General features: G+C 31.0%; 3 non-coding genes across 3 annotated transcripts; all 3 read left to right on the plus strand.

The window, feature by feature from the left end:
* The first annotated feature begins 1,212 nt into the window (after positions 1-1,212).
* On the plus strand, positions 1,213-1,284 carry TRNAC-GCA (transfer RNA cysteine (anticodon GCA)). Its single transcript has one exon. It is a non-coding gene; the product is annotated as a tRNA-Cys (tRNA).
* Positions 1,285-2,596: 1,312 nt separating this feature from the next.
* TRNAC-GCA (transfer RNA cysteine (anticodon GCA)) lies at positions 2,597-2,668 on the plus strand. Its single transcript has one exon. It is a non-coding gene; the product is annotated as a tRNA-Cys (tRNA).
* Positions 2,669-3,993: 1,325 nt separating this feature from the next.
* TRNAC-GCA (transfer RNA cysteine (anticodon GCA)) lies at positions 3,994-4,065 on the plus strand. Its single transcript has one exon. It is a non-coding gene; the product is annotated as a tRNA-Cys (tRNA).
* Positions 4,066-5,000: the final 935 nt, after the last annotated feature.

Genomic DNA, 5,000 nt, shown 5'->3' on the forward strand with positions numbered 1-5,000 from the left:
CTACTTTAACATTATAAACTTCCTGATAGCACAGTTAGAGTGGCAGATTTCATTTTTTTGATAGAGATTTTTACAGAAATCTATAATTTATAGAAGGCAAATATAAAGGACCTACCTAGTTTCTCTTAAAAAAGTACTTTCTTTCCCAAATGGTTAAACTGAAGAAGTAGGAGAAGCCTTATTATAATAACAGTCTGAGTTCAATCCCTAATCCCACCAACAGTTCCAGAACCTCAATTTAATTTCTGTCCTTTCTATAGTAATATATTTAGAATAGTATAATATAACTGAACATGAAACATGTGTACTTTAATACTCACCCTCATTGATAATTAAATAAGGAAAAACATCACTTAAATAGTGATACTTTAACATTATAAACTTCCTGATAGCACAGTTAGAGTGGCAGATTTCATTTTTTTTATAGAGATTTTTACAGAAATCTATAATTTATAGAAGGCAAATATAAAGGCCCTACCTAGTTTCTCTTAAAAAAGTACTTTCTTTCCCAAATGGTTAAACTGAAGAAGTAGGAGAAGCCATATTACAATAACAGTCTGAGTTCAATCCCTAATCCCACCAACAGTTCCAGAACCTCAATTTAATTTCTGTCCTTTCTATAGTAATATATTTAGAATAGTATAATATAACTGAACATGAAACATGTGTACTTTAATACTCACCCTCTTTGATAATTAAATAAGGAATTATTAAGCAATTACATTGCAGTATTCTGGAACTGTTGTTGTAATTGGGGGTTGATCTCAGACTGATTTTGCAACTAGGCCATTCAAATTTTTGCATCAAACCTCAATTTTGAACATCTGAGCCCACAAGCCCAAAAATCTAAATGTCCTATTTTATTAGCAATAATATACTGTTGTCAGCTACTTTTTGAAATAATTTATATAGGTTTGTTACTAAGAATTTGTATTTTCTTAGTTCAGTTTGGTCTCCCAAAATATAAAGTCACAATATGTCCTGATGTCACTATAACTGACCAAATTGGAGCTTTAGATGATCAAAGTTCCCTTTTGAGCATGCTCACAGCTTACACCTATGTGAACTCTGCAATCAAGCCCAGATTAATAACTCCAAAGCATCACCATAAATATACATATTAATTATTTATCCTATAAGACAACATATATAGTACAAACACCTATACTTTCAGACTGCAATGTGAATGTTTTTAAAATCTTGTACGCAATTGGGGGTATAACTCAGTGGTAGAGCATTCAACTGCAGATCGAGAGGTCCCTGGTTCAAATCCGGGTGCCCCCTTTACCAAAATTTTAAAGTGTAAATTTGCAGTTTATAGCTAGTTTGAAACTCAAGTACAGGAAAAGCTAACACAAGTAAGAGCAAGAAAACAAAAAAAGTGAAACTTTAACATTATATACTTCCTGATAACACAGTTAGAGTGGTAAATTTCATTTTTTTTATAGAAATTTTTACAGAAATCTATAATTTAGAGAAGGCAAATATAAAGGACCTACCTAGTTTCTCTTTTAAAAGTACTTTCTTTCAAAAAATGGTTAATAATGAAGAAGTAGGAGAAGCCTTATTGCAATATCAGTCTGAGTTCAATCCCTAATCCCACCAACAGTTCCAGAACCTTGATTTAATTTCTGTCCTTTCTATAGTAATATATTTAGAATAGTATAATATAACTGAACATGAAACATGTGTACTTTAATACTCACCCTCATTGATAATTAAATAAGGAAAAACATCACTTAAATAGTGATACTTTAACATTATAAATTCGTGATAGCACAGTCAGAGTGGCAGATTTCATTTTTTTGATAGAGATTTTTACAGAAATCTATAATTTATAGAAGGCAAATATAAAGGACCTACCTAGTTTATCTTAAAAAGTACTTTCTTTCCCAAATGGTTAAACTGAAGAAGTAGGAGAAGCCTTATTACAATAACAGTCTGAGTTCAATCCATAATCCCACCAACAGTTCCAGAACCTCAATTTAATTTCTGTCCTTTCTATAGTAATATATTTAGAATAGAATAATATAACTGAACATGAAACATGTGTACTTTAATACTCACCCTCTTTGATAATTAAATAAGGAATTATTAAGCAATTACATTGCAGTATTCTGGAACTGTTGTTGTAATTGGGGGTTGATCTCAGACTGATTTTTCAACTAGGCCATTCGAATTTATGCATCAAACATTAATTTTGAACATCTGAGCCCACAAGCCCAAAAATCAAAATGTCCTATTTTATTAGCAATAATATACTGTTGTCAGCTACTTTTTTAAGTAATTTATATAGGTTTGTTACTAAGAATTTGTATTTTCTTAGTTCTGTTTGGTCTCCCAAAATATAAAGTCACAATATGTCCTGATGTCACTATAACTGACCAAATTGGAGCTTTAGATGATCAAAGTTCCCTTTTGAGCATGCTCACAGCTTACACCTATGTTAACTCTGCAATCAAGCCCAGATTAATAACTCCAAAGCATCACCATAAATATACATATTAATTTTTTATCCTATAAGACAACATATATAGTACAAACACCTATACTTTCAGACTGCAATGTGAATGTTTTTAAAATCTTGTACGCAATTGGGGGTATAACTCAGTGGTAGAGCATTCGACTGCAGATCGAGAGGTCCCTGGTTCAAATCCGGGTGCCCCCTTTACCAAAATTTTAAAGTGTAAAGGTACTGATTCAATTTGCAGTTTATAGCTAGTTTGAAATTTAAGTACAGGAAAAGCTAACACAAGTAAGAGCAAGAAAACAAAAAAAGTGAAACTTTAACATTATATACTTCCTGATAACACAGTTGGAGAGGTAAATTTCATTTTTTTTATAGAAATTTTTACAGAAATCTATAATTTAGAGAAGGCAAATATAAAGGACCTACCTAGTTTCTCTTAAAAAAGTACTTTCTTTCCCAAATGGTTAAACTGAAGAAGTAGGAGAAGCCTTATTACAATAACAGTCTGAGTTCAATCCCTAATCCCACCAACAGTTCCAGAACCTCAATTTAATTTCTGTCCTTTCTATAGTAATATATTTAGAATAGTATAATATAACTGAACATGAAACATGTGTACTTTAATACTCACCCTCATTGATAATTAAATAAGGAAAAACATCACTTAAATAGTGATACTTTAACATTATAAACTTTGTGATAGCACAGTCAGAGTGGCAGATTTCATTTTTTTGATAGAGATTTTTACAGAAATCTATAATTTATAGAAGGCAAATATAAAGGACCTACCTAGTTTCTCTTAAAAAAGTAATTTCTTTCCCAAATGGTTAAACTGAAGAAGTAGGAGAAGCCTTATTACAATAGCAGTCTGAGTTCAATCCCTAATCCCACCAACAGTTCCAGAACCTCAATTTAATTTCTGTCCTTTCTATAGTAATATATTTAGTATAGAATAATATAACTGAACATGAAACATGTGTACTTTAATACTCACCCTCTTTGATAATTAAATAAGGAATTATTAAGCAATTACATTGCAGTATTCTGGAACTGTTGTTGTAATTGGGGGTTGATCTCAGACTGATTTTGCAACTAGGCCATTCAAATTTTTGCATCAAACCTCAATTTTGAACATCTGAGCCCACAAGCCCAAAAATCTAAATGTCCTATTTTATTAGCAATAATATACTGTTGTCAGCTACTTTTTGAAATAATTTATATAGGTTTGTTACTAAGAATTTGTATTTTCTTAGTTCTGTTTGGTCTCCCAAAATATAAAGTCACAATATGTCCTGATGTCACTATAACTGACCAAATTGGAGCTTTAGATGATCAAAGTTCCCTTTTGAGCATGCTCACAGCTTACACCTATGTTAACTCTGCAATCAAGCCCAGATTAATAACTCCAAAGCATCACCATAAATATACATATTAATTTTTTATCCTATAAGACAACATATATAGTACAAACACCTATACTTTCAGACTGCAATGTGAATGTTTTTAAAATCTTGTACGCAATTGGGGGTATAACTCAGTGGTAGAGCATTCGACTGCAGATCGAGAGGTCCCTGGTTCAAATCCGGGTGCCCCCTTTACCAAAATTTAAAAGTGTAAAGGTACTGATTCAATTTGCAGTTTATAGCTAGTTCAAAACTTAAGTACAGGAAAAGCTAACACAAGTAAGAGCAAGAAAACAAAAAAAGTGAAACTTTAACATTATATACTTCCTGATAACACAGTTGGAGTGGTAAATTTCATTTTTTTTTATAGAAATTTTTACAGAAATCTATAATTTAGAGAAGGCAAATATAAAGGACCTACCTAGTTTCTCTTATAAAAGTACTTTCTTTCAAAAAAGGGTTAAAAATGAAGAAGTAGGAGAAGCCTTATTGCAATATCAGTCTGAGTTCAATCCCTAATCCCACCAACAGTTCCAGAACCTTGATTTAATTTCTGTCCTTTATATAGTAATATATTTAGAATAGTATAATATAACTGAACATGAAACATGTGTACTTTAATACTCACCCTCATTGATAATTAAATAAGGAAAAACATCACTTAAATAGTGCTACTTTAACATTATAAACTTCCTGATAGCACAGTTAGAGTGGCAGATTTCATTTTTTTTATAGAGATTTTTACAGAAATCTATAATTTATAGAAGGCAAATATAAAGGACCTACCTAGTTTCTCTTAAAAAAGTACTTTCTTTCCCAAATGGTTAAACTGAAGAAGTAGGAGAAGCCTTATTACAATAACAGTCTGAGTTCAATCCCTAATCCCACCAACAGTTCCAGAACCTCAATTTAATTTCTGTCCTTTCTATAGTAATATATTTAGAATAGTATAATATAACTGAACATGAAACATGTGTACTTTAATACTCACCCTCATTGATAATTAAATAAGGAAAAACATCACTTAAATAGTGATACTTTAACATTATAAACTTCCTGATAGCACAGTTAGAGTGGCAGATTTCATTTTTTTGATAGAGATTTTTACAGAAATCTATAATTTATAG

The sequence above is a fragment of the Taudactylus pleione genome, unplaced genomic scaffold, assembly GCF_031769625.1.
Source record: "Taudactylus pleione unplaced genomic scaffold, aTauple2 ptg000021l, whole genome shotgun sequence".
In the NCBI taxonomy this organism is placed as follows: Eukaryota; Metazoa; Chordata; class Amphibia; order Anura; family Myobatrachidae; genus Taudactylus; species Taudactylus pleione.